The sequence below is a fragment of the Macaca mulatta genome, chromosome 6 (assembly GCF_049350105.2).
Source record: "Macaca mulatta isolate MMU2019108-1 chromosome 6, T2T-MMU8v2.0, whole genome shotgun sequence".
NCBI classification, from domain to species: Eukaryota; Metazoa; Chordata; class Mammalia; order Primates; family Cercopithecidae; genus Macaca; species Macaca mulatta.
Genome location: NC_133411.1, coordinates 159,454,305 through 159,469,577, shown reverse-complemented (window position 1 = coordinate 159,469,577; position 15,273 = coordinate 159,454,305). Strand labels below are relative to the sequence as shown.

General features: G+C 52.1%; 1 protein-coding gene across 14 annotated transcripts in view; it reads right to left on the bottom strand.

Moving 5' to 3' along the window:
• NDST1 (N-deacetylase and N-sulfotransferase 1) overlaps window positions 1-15,273 on the bottom strand; it is a 72,781-nt gene that overhangs the window by 51,653 nt on the left and 5,855 nt on the right. For 2 of the 14 annotated variants that reach the window (XM_078004252.1, XM_015141194.3), the window contains exon 1: window positions 8,399-8,865. The exons of the other annotated variants lie outside the window; for them this stretch is intronic. The gene's annotated coding sequence lies outside the window, so the exon portion shown is untranslated. Of the gene's footprint in view, window positions 1-8,398; window positions 8,866-15,273 lie in introns of those variants that run through there. 14 annotated transcript variants of the gene reach the window in all.

The window sequence follows — 15,273 nt, the reverse complement described above, 5'->3', positions numbered from 1 at the left end:
GGACACAGACAACAGCTAGAGAGCAGAAACACGGAGCAAAAAGCGCTGGGTGACCTACTTCACAGAGGCTCCTTTTAAAGGGGAATAGGGGGCCTCTGTGAGACTCTAGAAAGTATCTCGCAGGGGTCCAGAACAGTTCACAAGGCCAGGAGACCAGGGTTCCAGTTCTAGATCTGGGACTCAGCCAGGACTAGGATCAGGTGAGGCCAGCAAGGAGCCCTTAAGAAGGCACTCACTGCCAGGTGTGGTAGCTCACGCCTGTCATCCCAACACTTCGGGAGGTCAAGGCAGGTTGACCCAGGAGTTTGAGACCAGGAGTTCAACACCAGCCTAGGCAACATGGCAAAACCCCTTCTCTACAAAAAACAATTACAAAAATTAGCCAGGCGTAGTGGCGTGTGCCTGTAGTCAGTTATATGGGAGGGTTGAGGTGGGAGGATCACCTGAGCCAGCAGGTTGAGGCTGCAGTAAGCCCAGATCGCGCCACTGCCCTCCAACCTGTGCAACACAGCTGACCCGCTCTCAAAAACAAAGCCTCTTATTCTCCACAATGTGCAAGCACACAGCGGGCACCTCCTGAGACACTACACTTAGATGCCTCACTTGCCTCATCCTAGGCCCAGCCTTACACAACCTGCCTGTGACCTCAGACAAGTACCGCTCCTTTCTCGGCCTCAGTTTGGTCACATAAAACAGAATCATGAAGCCAGGCATGGTGGCATGTGCCTGTAGTCCCAGCTACTCAGGAGGCTGAGGTAGAAGGACTGCTGGAAACTCGGGCATTCAAGGCCACAGTGAGCTACAACTGTACTACGGCACTCCAGCCTGGGAGAAACAGCAAGACCCCATCTCTAAAAAACATAAAATTTTAAAAAACAAATTAATTTTAAAAATTGAATCATACCATATGATTCCATAGACCCTCCTAAATCTAAGCTGGGTTATTCTGTAGGGAGCATAACCGAACTCTGCAGCAAATCCCCAGAAATGGGCACAGTGGCCCCAGCTCCCTGCCATCAATAACCTGTCAGTCACCACGTTGTCAGTCACCATGTCCCAGGCAGAATACACATTATACAACCACCTGATGCCACCATGTTCCAGAATCTTTGTTAAATGCTTGGCCTCTACTTGATCATGGCCTCATTTTACAAATATGGAGCCTGAGGTCCATAGAAATTAGGCAACTTGCTTAAGGCCCCCGTTGGGAAGTGCTTAGCTGAGATTCGAACCACCGTCTGCCTGGTTCTTAATCCCCACATTCCATGGCATCAGCCACAGATAATACAAAACCCACCAGGGCTGGGGAAATGCCATGAGCTCTTTGCACCTCCCACATTTTCTAGCATATAATGCCGGGGCTAATGTGAAGGCAGGCTGGTGGACAGCCGGGAGCAGGTCGGCAGGGACGGGGAAGTCTGTGTGGGCACTGAGCGTTCCACAGATGAACCAGCCTCCAGCCCGGTCAGCTGCCCACCACTCTGGTTACAATGCCCTCATCACCATCAGCATACCACAGCCACTGCTGTGCCATTTTTAAATCATTACACAGATGCAAAGCTTTTTCACAGGCGTTGCTGTGGCATCACATGCCAACTTTATAAAAGTATAGCAGGGATTTCTTCCCCCTTTCTCAGAAAAGGAAAGTGGGGTTTCCAGAGGATAAGTGGCTTCCCAACACGCACACAGGAATGCAATGTTGGAGGTGAACTTGGAGACCACATCCTCTGCCTTCCAGTCCAAGCTTGGGTCTACTCCTCCATGCTCACGACTTTCTGTTCAACCAGTTGATGGGCCTTTGGGACAATGATGACCATTTCTGAGAGTTTACTTGGTACCAGGTGTTGTACTCTGTATTTCACGCGTTATTCCACTTAACTGTCCTGACATTCCTGTAAACTAAGTATTGCTACTATTTTCATTTCACAGAGACAGCGGCTCAGGAAAGTAGTGTATCATGCCCAAGGTCACCAGGCCAGGAAGGGGCAGAGCTGGCATCCAGAGTTCAGACTGGCTCCAGAGCCTGGGGCCTAAACCTCATGCTGCACAGCTCGTCGGGGAGACTCTGTCACGGGCTGTCAGTGCAGGGGACGGGAGGTAGACACATCAAATAGTGTGCGCATCTGGCAGATTATGGCAAGATTATGATAATGGAGGACAAACAAAGCTCTCAGGGAGCCCACAGGAGGGAGGTTGTTACAAACGTCCAGGCAGAAGGCCAGGAGTCTGTGCAGAGGACATGGGAACAGAGGGGAGTGACAGATATGAGGGAGGCGGCCTTGTGAGACCTTGGTCAAGTGCCTTGCTTTCTCCAGACCTCAATTTACCAAGCTGTTAAGAAAAGTGCTTGGAATATCTCCAGAACCCCCTCCATCCCTGAAGACTCTTGGGCCCTGGGAAAATAAGCAATGCTCGGTGACAGCCTGGCTATGAGCCCTGGGGACTCTGAAATGTTCTTGGCTGTCCTGGCACAGCTCAACTGCTGGGAAACAGGCTTGCAGAAGCACAGGGCTTGGCTGGCATGCCTGGGCACCAGTGAAGTGTGGGTTCTGAAGGGGCCACATTCCGCCCATTGTCGACCTCTCCACAGCTCTGCTGGAGCAAGCACCACCCCGTCTGGATGCAGATCAGAAACCGAGGTCACTCCCAGTGCCCAGTGGGCTGCCACTCCAGGCCCCGCCTGACCCACCAGCCCTTGTCCAGAGCCCTACCTACATGTAAATTAAGTCCCTTTGATGTCACTCACCTGCAAAGCCCTTCCCTCACATTTCCCCAAGTCTGGCCACTGGGATATAGAGACAAGGGGTCCTATAGGAGGCCTTAAGGAAAATGACTACCTCACCCCAAGGGACCTGTGCAAAACAGAGGCTGCCTATGCCAAGCCAATGAAGACCCTTGGCTAGGGAAAGGAAGATGGTCCATTAGGGCCGGCCCGCAGCTCTCACTCTGGAAAATGGAAGGGGCTCTTGGACTTGCTAAGAAAACTCAGCCCAAGTCTCCACACTCACAACTGCCCCATCAAACCACATGCCTGGCATGCTCCTGTTCAATAACCTCCCACGGTTCCTCCCACTCACTAGGCCAAGCTCCTTACCTGCCTGCCTGCATGGGTCACTGTGAGCAGAGGCCTTTGTTAACTAGGTGTGCTATATGCCAGGGCCTTGCTAAGTGCTTTACTTTTTTTGTTTGTTTTGTTTATTTTTTTGAGACAGAATTTCGCTCTTGTTGCCCAGGCTGGAGTGCAATGGCGCGATCTCGGCTCACCACAAGCAACCTCCGCCTCCCAGGTTCAAGCGATTCTCCTGCCTCAGCCTCCTGAGTAGCCAGGATTATAGGCATGCGCCACCATGCCTGGCTAATTTGTATTTTTAGTAGAAACAGGGTTTCTCCATATTGGTCAGGTTGGTCTTGAACTCCCGACCTCAGGTGATCCGCCCACCTCAGCCTCCCAAAGTGCTGGGATTACAGGCATGAGCCACCATACCCGGCACTTAGTGCTTTATGGACATTTCCTCATTCAACCTCACAGTAACCCTGTGAGGCAGGTACTATCATTGGCCCCTTTCTACAGATGAGAAAATTGAGGCTCAGAGAGGTTATGTTACTTGTCCAGAGTCTCACAGCCAAGCAGCAGGCAAGGATTCACGCCCACGCCTGCCTGACCCCAAGCCCAGATTTTTAACCACTGTGCCATGTGGCCTCCTCAAATACTCCCTGCCACCCTCAGAACCCTGGGGCCACCTCAACCCTTCTCCATACAGGAGGGGAAACCAAGGTAAAGAGCTCTGTTGGTAGCAAAGCCAGGATAAGGCCTGAACCTCTACCCCACCTTCCGCCCCCAACCTCGCCTACCCAGGAAGGAATTCCCTGCCAGAAGGCGTGCCAGGCAGAAAGGCTAGGACCATCACAGTGACAACGAGGCTTCAGAATCTGCCTTTTTCCTCTGTCCAAAAGGAAGAGAAAAGCAGAGCGAGGTTTGCAGAGACAGAAAAGGACGTGAAGGGACCATGAAACATTTGTTCTTAGAGAACAGACTCCTAGCGTTGGGGTCCCCTCACACAACCCCTGTTGCTATTCCTGACAGCAACAGGAACATGCACGTCCCAGGACCCATGTGCACCATGCCCCACCCCCACCAGCATAGGCCCCAACCCAGCACAGCTGACCCCAAATCTTAATTGCTCTCCCCAAACCTGCTTGTCCCGCAGCCTTCTCTGTCTTGGTAAATAGCAATACTGTCCAACTGTCCTTCCAGTTCCTCAAGCCAGAAACCTTGTGGTCAACACTCTCTTCTCACACCCCACATCTAATCCATCAGCAAATCCCATCAGCTCATCCTGCAAAATAAATCCAGAGCCAACCCCTGGTTGCTCCCACACCGTCCCCACCCACCACTGACCTGGCCGACCTCTCTCGTGGCAAGATGCAGCAGCCTCCCAGCCCAGCCAGTCATCCTGTGTCCACCCCTCACCCCTAGCAGTCTCTCTAAAATGTGTACCCAAACCAGTCAGTCCTCACACCGGGCTGCCAGCAGCTTCTCCTCCACTCAGACTCAAACAACAAAGTCTTCCCCATGGCCAAGAGGCCCTACCTGTCTCCACACGCCCTCTGGCCCCTCTCCTCCACCATCCTCTCATTCTTCCAGCCCTGCCTCTGGTCACCTGTGCCCTCCAGTTCCAGAGCCTTTGCCCTGCAGCTCCCTCTGCCTGGAAAGTTCTTCCCTCAATTTCCCGTGGGCTGCCCTCCCGGAGTCCACTGCCCCTCACCAAGGGACCATCCTGACCACCTAACATGGCAAGTCACTCCCTCAAGTCACACTCTTGACCTACAAGCCAGCTTTATTTTTCTTCCAGGCACATCCCACCACCTGGCAGTGAGCTTGCTGGGCTGTTCACTTCATCCCACCACTTCAATGTCAGCCCCACGTCCAAAACAGGGTCTCCATGTGTTTGGTTCACCGCTGCATCCGAGTTCCACAAAAGAGCCTGGACCAAAGCAGATGTTTAATACAAATAATGCTGAATGAGGGACTATTGTCTCCCTCATCTGAACACACCTTTAGGCTTACACAGCCCCTATAGACCAGGGGCTAGAGGCCGATACGAGACTCTACCTGGGCCGGCTAAAACCCTGAGCAATTTGGCCAGTTCCCAGCCAAATCCCCAGTCCTGTTCTAGTTCAACTGAGTGCTTGGACCAACGGACGACAAGACTTTACGTCTGTCCCTGTTCAGTGCCTTGGCCTCTCTTTTTGGCCATGAGGGAGAACTTCTGAGTCCTGAGAGTTGGGCTGCCAGAGGGAATGTGGACTGGACTGCCGCCACCCACCTTCAGGACCCTTCCAGCATCCACCCAAGGCTGCCTACCTCATGCTCCCAGCAAGAGGAGGCAGAGGAGGGAGGCTGGTGCTACGCCTGCCCTTTTCCTGTGGTCAGCAGGAGGACGGTCAGAAGGAAGCTTTGTTCTCAGAATGAAGAGCATGAAGCCCAGTGCCAGGCGGAAGCGGGCACAGAGGCAGCTGGCCCATCAGACAGTTTAAGGAAAGACAAAACAACAACAACAAAAAAATGGGATGGAGGATGTTTGAGGGGTAATTTGCACACTCAACCGGTTTCATGCCTCCGGGGTGGCTGTGACGATGGTTCATTTTTCCAGGCTCTAACTAGGTCGTCATAGACAATCAGATGATTGTCCCAGCTAGGTGATCTGCCACTGGCCCTGCAGAGGGAGGTGGAGATGGAAGAGTGTGGCCTTGCCTGGCATTGGAAGACCTGGGGTCCCAGCCCAGCTTTCCACCCACTCATGTGACATTAGGAGAGTGTCTTCCCGCTATGTACCTCAGTTTACCCAGCTGTATATGGCTTGTTCATGCCTGCACTTGATGTTTCAGCCTGCCTGCCACAGGACCACATAGCAGGAGAGCCCCTCAGCCTGTGGCCAGGTCACTGGGCCACCCAGGCCAGGCTTTCCCTGTGGGGCCTGATACCAGGGGCACAGCACTTGCCCACTTTCAGCCAGGCTTCCAGCCTGCCTCCTCTCCTGATCTGTTCCCTAATGTGAATGTGAAACTCCTCTGGGCTTGGCTAGGGTGGGGCCAGGACTGGGAGCCCTCACCACACCCAGACACTGGCACCTGCCCCGATCCACTCTGTGTTATCCTCTCCAAGGATAGCTCACATTGCACTTAGCCACGACAACTGGGGAAGCCCAGAACATTGGCACAGGGGGCAAAAGAGTAGCCCAGAGAGAGAAAGGGGCATGATTGACGTCGCCCAGCACAACAGTCACCCAGGGCTCCTTCCTACCTGCCCTGGGCTCCATGCACTAAGACAGAGTCCTTGAAGAGTGGTCTATAGACCCCCTGGTCTGAATGTTCTCAGGAGGGGAAGGATACACCCTAGAATGAAAGAATCAGAGCAGGAGACAGGGGGTGGGGGCAGCAATCTGCATTCATTTCTACAAGCTTCCCAGGTTTTTCTTGTAGCCAGAACAATTGCAACCTCTCAGCTAAGACCTCTTCCAGGAGAAGTCATCTTAGCAGGCCCTAGGGAATACTTAAGCTTTCAATTGAAAGAGTTAAATAAACTTTGACTGGACAGACAGTTGGACAAGGGAGCTGTCAGATAAAATAACATACTCTAGGAGGAGAAAGCACAGAGAGGCCCAGTGGAGAGGAAGCCCAGGCCAGTAAACATCTGAACTGGTCCACACCCCTCTTCACCCTGCTGGCCTCAGCACACAGAGGTCTGGACCTGGTACGCTCTGAAGGCTGCTGAGCGCAGTCCTCCCTTCCCTAAACTCCTCCAAGCCCACCATGAGAGTGAGACCTGGGGACAGCTGCAGGTGGATGCTCCTCTCCTTGGTTACACTGCAGGTTGGGGCCCGCCCTTTCAGGGACTGTTATGCGAAGCTTAAGAAGCCACCTGGGTCAGTGGCTAAGCAGGCAGAGCTTATCTTGGGGGAGGGTTCGAGGGCCACAGAGCAGGCTGACCCAGAGGCCTCTAGCAAATGGAACCTTCACAGCTGGCAGGGACAGACCATGGCCACACCTGCTTTCACACAGGAAGCACTTGTTACGCTCCTACTGGGGACACCGTCCTGAGCCTAAGCATGATGCTCCAATGCTTCATGCTTCAAGGGACACAAAGGTGATTCACCCCCTGCCTTAGAAGAGCCCACAAAGGAACAATGTAGGAGACAAAGTGGCTCATGGCTTAAGGACAGGGTTGCAAACTCAGATGCCTCCGGTGACCAGAAAGATCATGTAAGCATATGAAATGGCTGGCTGGGGATGGGGTGAAGTGTACACGCCTCACCTCTAGCAATGACCCCTGGAGAATATAGGCTCAAGGTTTTCCTATCTTCCAATTTTTGAAATAAAGCCAGAAGTCTGAGTTTTTATGTAAAACCTCTGGTTGGCAACCAGCTCAATATTTGGCATGGGCCAAACAAAGTCTGCCCATAGGGCAAATGTGGCCTGCCAGTTTGTGACCCCTGTTTTCTTAAAATGGACAGAGAACACACTGTGGAGCTCAGTAGAGGCCAACTTCCCTGCAGCTGAGGTACCTGGGAAGGCCTCCTGGAACAGGAGGCATTGGTGCTGGGCTGCAAGGATGGAGAAGGCTCTTCTGGAGAAGGAATTCTGGGTAGGGTGTGGGGCATACCTCTAGAACTGCAGAGGCCATGGGCAGGAACATCCTGGCCCTACAACCCGGCAAGCTGGACCAAGAGCCCAAGCCATCTAGACTCCTGCGTTTCCTCCCCAAAAAGGAGGCATGAAGCAGGCATAGAGGCATCAGTTTAGTTCTGTCCCCAGGTAGCGGGAGGAGGGGGCCGCCAGCCCAGCAAACCTCTGGACTCAACTAAATCAATCGGTGGCAGAATAGCAAGGGTCCAATTTCATCCTCGGAGCTTGAGGAACAGGTCAGCTAACAACAGCTCCGTGGGGGGAAGGGAGAGGAAGACACAATGGAGGGACAAAAGGAGGCTGAGAATCACACCCTGCCTGGCCAGACCTGGCTGGTTACATAACCCTACCTCAGGGCAAAGCCAGGAAGGGCCTGGGCTAGGGAGTCCCCGAATGCAGAAACGGTTTCCCCTGCCTCCCCTGCCCACTCCTGCTCTGCAAGCTGGTCCTGCAGCTCCTAGAAAGCCCAACACAGAGTGCGGAGCCAAGGGTGAAGACTAAGACCCCAGGATCAGGTACTTACAAGATCACTCAGCAAATTCATAGCAGAGCTAGAACTACCAACAGCAAACTTTTACCATATGATTACTTTGTACCAAGCACGAGGTAAGTCCTTTACACACATTATCTTATCTAAAAGTCTCATTATAACATCAGGAGATAAATACTGTTATTGCCATTTTACAGAGGAAGCACAGACAAAGTAACTTACCCAATGTCACACAGCTCCTAAGTGGAGGAGCCAGCTCAGAAGCCAACAGCCTGTCTCCAAGACCACACCCTGAGCCACGATGCCACACTCCACCAGGCTACTTTCTCCTTGCACCACGCTGCCTGCCACCGCTTCTCAAGCCTGCAGTGCGCACAGCCCCCTGTTAGCACTCCACAGGGACACCCAGCCTTCTGATGATCTGATGAAACCAACAAACTCTTTCTTTAGAAAAAGAAAGCACAGAAATGCCTACAACACACTGCACCTTTGGGGGCTCACGGACCCCTGAACTGGTGGGAATAGACAGGTCACAATCACAGGATACTCAAGAGACAGGAGGTAGCAGAGGGAGCCGACCCCCTCAGGTCCCCTGGGCCTCCCCATATCAACTTTCATCCACAGGCGTGGGCATGGATCGGTGCTCAGGGCCTCGTCATCCCTTCGGGGCTGGGAGAACAGAATGAATCACGGCACACAATGGCCTGCGCCTCTGTATACACTGGGTGTGACTCACAGCTCCCAGCTGCTGAGCAGACGGTGCACAGCTGGGCCTGGCATCTGGACGGGGGTGGCATTACCAGGCGCACCATCTCAGTCTTCTCCCCACCAGTGGGCTCATCTCGCCCAAGACTAGACCTGGCCTTACCCCGTCCCCAGCAGCAATGAGCCTTTCAAAGGGAACCCCTCATCAGCGACTGCTCAGCCCCCACGCCAGCCTCGTCCCAGGAGGTGGTAAGTCAAGATGGACAGCCTCTTGCAACACATGAGAAGATCCAAGACCTCGGCTACCTCACTGTGTGACCTAAAGCAGGCCCCCCACCTCTTAGCCTCCATTTCACCAACTATAAAGTGAGCAGACTACTTGATTGAGTCCTTCCCAGCTCCAAAGTCCTGAATCTATAAAAACAGCACCTGATGGCTGGGCATGGTGGCTCATGCCTGTAATCCCAACACTTTGGGATCCCAAAGCAGGCGGATCACCTGAGGTCAGGAGTTTGAGACCAGCCTGGTCAACATGGTGAAACCCCATCTCTACTAAAAATACAAAAAAAAAAAAAAAAAAAAGTAAGGCCGGGCGCAGTGGCTCACACCTATAATCCCAGCACTTTGGGAGGCTGAGGCGAGCAAATCACATGAGGTCGGGAGTTTGAGACCAGCCTGACCAACATGGTGAAACCCTATCTCTACTAAAAATACAAAATCAGCCGGGCATGGTAGTGCTTGCCTGTAATCCCAGCTACTTGGGAGGCTGAGGCAGGAGAATGGCTTGAACCCAGGAGGCGGAGGTTGCGGTGAGCCGAGATCGCGCCATTGCACTCCAGCCTGGGCAACAAGAGTGAAACTCCATCTCAGAAAAAAAAAAAAAAATGCAGCTGGGTGTGGTGGCACACGCCTGTAATCCCAGTTATTCGAGAGGCCGAGGCAGGAGAATCACCTGAACCCGGGAGATGGAGGTTGCAGTGAGCCAAGATCGCACTGCTGCACTCCAGCCTGGGCGACAGAATGAGACTCCGTCTCAAAAAAAAAATTAAAATTAAAAAAAAAAGAAAAAAAAGGCTGGGCACGGTGGCTCACGCCTGTAATCCCAGCAGTTTGGGAAGCCGAGGCAGGAGGATCACGAGGTCAGGAGATCGAGACCATCCTGGCTAACATGGTGAATCCCCGTCTACTAAAAATACAAAAAATTAGCTGGGTATGGTGGCGGGCGCCCGTAGTCCCAGCTACTCGGGAGGCTGAGGCAGGAGAATGGCATGAACCTGGGAGGTGGAGCTTGCAGTGAGCCGAGACTGCACCACTGCACTCCAGCCTGGGCGACAGAGCGAGACTCCATCTCAAAAAAAAAAACCAGTACCTGACAAGCCTCACAGAGTGCTGGGATCCTGCCTTCAGAAAGTTACACAAACATCCTTCAGAGAAACAAAAGTCAAACCTAAAGCCTCTATATTTTTTTTTTCTAAGGATATCAAGAAGCCCTTTTTAACTTCCCTCATCCCACCTCCATTGTTCCAAATATCCTCTTAGGGCCCAGAAAATACATTTGGTTTCCGTCTGGGGTTTGGGCTTCTTAGTGCTCTTCCTCTTGGAAGCTGCCCCACCCCTTCTTGGCAGCCTCTTCACAAGGCACCTTCATCTCTACCCCCAGCACTGCTCTGGGCCACCCTGAGGGCAACGGCTACTCAGCCTGCCAAAGAAGGGGTGGGGAAGGGACAGGTTTTGGGAAACAAAACCCTTCCTGGTTGTAACCGAGACAATCCTGGGTTCTGGCCTCAACAGTAATTCTGACCCCCTGTGTGGCCATGGGTGAGTCCCTGCTCCACTAGGCTTCAATCCCCTAAATGTGAAGTGAAGGGGTTCCTGTGTTAGAGAAAGACTGCCCACCCTTGGGCTACTGGGCAGCAGCTTGGGGACACTGAGGCAGGAAAAGACAGCAGAGTGGACAGTGGGCTCTGATCTTGAATCTCACACCCCCTCTTGTTAGAACCAAAGGAGATCCACTCTTTTTGCTGTTTGAGATGGAGTCTCACTATGTTGTCCAGGCTGGTCTTGAACTCCTGGGCTTAAGCGAACCTCCTACCTCAGCCTCCCGAGTAGCTGGGATTTCTGGCATGTGCCACCATGCCCAGCTAGAGATCTACTTTTATCTCTCTGATTTGTTCTTTTGCCCTAGAAGCGGAACCTTGAACTCACCACTGAATCTCTTTGGGCCTCAGATAGCCCATCCACAAAACAGGAGAACAACATCAGCAGTGGAAGCCCCAGCTTGGAGGCTGGAGCCCTAACCACCCAACACAATCCCATCCACCTTCCTCCAAAGGCTGACTCACTCATTTGACAACACACACATTTGGAGACATCTTTAGAAAACCGCCATAAGTTGTGCCTGCGATACAAACACTCCATGACAATCCCCTACTGCTCTCCTTCCAATGAGATCATGCCTTTAAGCACCTCTATATATCTCCATAGAATTCTTAGATCTACCCTCTTGTGTGGCCTCAGTATTTTCATCTATTAAGCGGGGACAATAATGGTGATAATAGAGCCTACCTATAGGATTATCCTGGGGATTACTTCCGATAAGGTGACATGGAAGTGTCTAGCAAGCATTTATAAGTTGTCAATAAATGTGAGCAGCAATTATGATCATCATGATTAAAATTATTAGGCTGGGCGTGGTGGCTCACGCCTGTAATCCCAACACTTTGGGAGGCCGAGGCGGGTGGATCATGAGGTCAGGAGTTCGAGACCAGCCTGGTCAATACGATGAAACGCTGTCTATAGTAAACATACAAAAATTAGCTGGGCGTGGTGGCATGTGCCTATAATCCCAGCTACTCGGGAGGCTGAGACAGAAGAATCACTTGAACCCAGTAGGCAGAGATTGCAGTGAGCTGAGATCACGCCACTGCACTCTACAGAGACAGAGCAAGACTCCATCTCAAAAAAAAAAAAAATTATTGAGGCCAGGTGCAGTAGCTCACATAATCCCAGCACTTTGGGAGGCCAAAGCAGGTGGATCACTTGAGATCAGGAGTTTGAGACCAGCCTGGCCAACATGGTGAAACCCCATCTCTACTAAAAATACAAAAATTAGCCAGGTGTGGTGGCACACATCTGTAATATCAGCTACTCGTGAGGCCGAGGCAGGAGAATCGCCTGAACCAGAGAGGCAGAGGTTGTAGTGAGCCAAGATCATACCACTGCACTCCAGCCTGGGCAACAGAGTGAGACTGTCAAAAAAGAAGGGGAGGGGAGGAGAGGGGAGGGGAGGGGAGGGGAGGGGAGGGGAGGGGAGGGAAGGGGAGGGGAGGGGAGGGGAGGGGAGGGGAGGGGAGGGGAGGAAAGAAAGAAAGAAATTATTGAGATGCTGACCGGATATGGTGGCTCATGCCTGTAATCCCAACACTTTGGGAGGCCCAGGTGGGAGGATCACTCGAGCTCAGGAGTTGGAGACCAGCCTGCACATGGTAAAACCCCATCTCTACAAAAAATGCACACAAATAAATAGCTGAGCCTGGTGGTGCACACCTATAATCCCAGCTACTCAGTAGGCTGAAGTGGGAGGATCCCTTGAACCTGGGAGGCAGAGGTTGCAGCAAGCCAAGATCGCGCCACTGCATTCCAGCCTCAGTGACAGAGTGAAACCCTGTCTCGAAAAAAAAAGGAAAAAAATTATTGAGATGCTTAAAACCAATGGATTGATAGCAGCTAAGTCCCCTCAGCCCTCTCAGACCACATATGACCATTGTAATCGCACATGTGTGCATCCCACACACACACGTTTGCATATATACACCTAAGCACACTATTTTTTTTTTTTTTAGATGGAGTCTTGCTCTGTTGCCCAGGCTGGAGTGCAGTGGCACAATCACGGCTCACTGCAACCTCCGCCTTGTGGGTTCAAGCGATTCTCCTGCCTCAGCTTCCCAAGTAGCTGGGATAACAGGCACCCATCACCACGCCCAGCTAATTTTTGTATTTTAGTAGAGATGGGGTTTCACCATGTCGGCCAGGCTGGTCTCAAACTCCTGACCTCAGGTGATCCACCCATCTCAGCCTCCCAAAGTGCTGGGATTACAGGCATGAGCCATCACGCCTGGCTCTAAGCACACTATTCTTTAAGGCAGAGCCCATGCTCTCTGCCCAACCCCTGCCCTGGCCCCAGCCCCAGAAAACAGCTGCCCTGGCACCCATGCTTGCCACCCACAAAATCTCCCCTGCTCTTCCAGCTCCCCAATCCTGCCTTCCTCATGTTGCCCCAGCACTGGCTCCTGTAATCATGCTGGGGTTCTGTTGTATCCCATCATTGTGTCACGAGATTGTTTCCTGGGGGATAGGGAGCTGTTACAAGATGGGGGCTCCTTGAAGACAGGGTGGTGAGAAGCTAGGCTTTACTCTGGGTCCCCCACATCCGCTGGGTGACTGAATATGCTGAAAACAAGAGAGCCCAAGGAAACAGGCATCAGTTTTTTTTTTAATGACCTATCCTAGTGTTTCTCGAAATTCAGCATGCAGCAAGGCGCGGTGGCTCACACCTATAATCCCAGCACTTTGGGAGGCTGAGGTGGGCGGATCACCTGAGGTTAGGAGTTCAAAACCAGCCTGGCCAACATGGTGGAACCCTGTCTCAACTAAAAATTCAAAAATTAGACGGGCATGTGGCAGGCACCTGTAATCCCAGTTACTTGGGAGGCTGAGACGGGAGAATCACTTGAACCCGGGAGGTGGAGGTTGCAGTGAGCTGAGATCGCACCACTGCACCCCAGCCTGGGTAACAAGAACGAAACTCTGCCTAAAAAAAAAAAAAAAAAAAAACCACACAGCATGCATTAGAATCACTGGGAGGGTTCCTAAAACAGATTGCTGAATCCCACCCTCCAGGGTATCTAATTCAGTAGGTCCAGTATAGAGCTAGATAATTCGCACTTCTAACAAGTTCCCAGGTAATGCTGATGCTACTGGTCCAGAAACAAACTTTCAGAACCACTGACTTAGCCTGCAGGTGGATCAGGGAGAGCTTCCGTGAATAGATGGTGCTTACACTCATAGAAGCATGAACAGGAGCTGCCCAGGCATAAGGAGAGGGGGAGGGAATGAATGCAGGCAGAGCATGCAGCATGAGTAAAGGCCCTGCTATGACAACACTCACTTCTCCTCATCTGGCCTCTGCCTGGGCAGGTCATATTTGCAAGGCTGGTAGTATAAACCAGAGGTGGCTGCCGTGCAGCAATGACTATAGCAAACCTCCGCCTAATGCCACCCTGGGACCTGCCCAGACAGGCCAATCCCTTGGACAGACTGGGATGATAAGAATCCAAGTCCTCCCTCGTGAAGCCAGACCTCAGGTCTGAACGAGGCCAGAATCCTCACCACATCTTAATCACATGAGCTCCAGGATTCTGCTCCCACCTCCAGAAACAGGGAGCTCGCTCCCTGCAGACACAATCCCTTCCATCTTGGCTTGCTCTAATTTTTTTTTTTTTTTTTTAAGTCTTCTCATTACACTGAGTTGAAGTCAGCCTCTCCTGGCCCATCTACCCACTGGATACGCCTTCCAGCACCTCATACAACAAGTCTACTTCTTCTGGCCAGAGCAACCCCAGCAGCGGGCCCTGACTGTCATCCCCTGGGACTAAACTGCTCCAGGCTAGCCACCTACCTCTCTTAGCCTTGGTTGTTACATCTGCTAAAAGGGAATAATAATAGTGCCTATCTCTTACTGCTGTCGTGAGGATTAAATGAGCTCTTTAGTCAATAATATCAACTACAATAATAATGATAACTCACATAGATTGGGCTCACAGTGTGTTATCTTTCTAAATGCTGTCAGATGGGGACAATTATCATCCCCTTTGTACAGAGGAAGAGCTAAACAGCTTGCCCACGTTCTCACACATAGGAAGCAGCCCAGCAGGGACCTGAACAGAGGCCACCTGGCTCCAGAGCCTGGCTCTCAACCTTTGCTCTGTCTGGATCTCCTAGTCACCTGCCCCAAGACCAAGCCCATGTCACCTGTCTCTGCCACCATCCTCTTCCCCTTCCCAAGCAAAGTGAGACTGGGTGGGAGGCCTCAAAAAGCTCCAGCCCATGCAGTCTGGGGCACGGTTCCCTGGTTACAAGGACAGCCACAGGGCTGCCAGCCCCGTGGCACCTTCCCAGCCAGACCAATTTATCTGGTGTAAGCTTTAGACATCCTTCAACATGGTCACCAGGGAGGAGATTGAGCCCGTGGAATTTGAGCACCTTAGGCTTGATGACAGGAAGGAAGAGGAAAAACAGAGGCATAACAAAAAAATCCTGTCCAGCTTCCTAGACAAGACCAGATGTTCCCACATGCCATGCAAATTGCTCTCTCTCTCCAGGCCTCAGTTTCT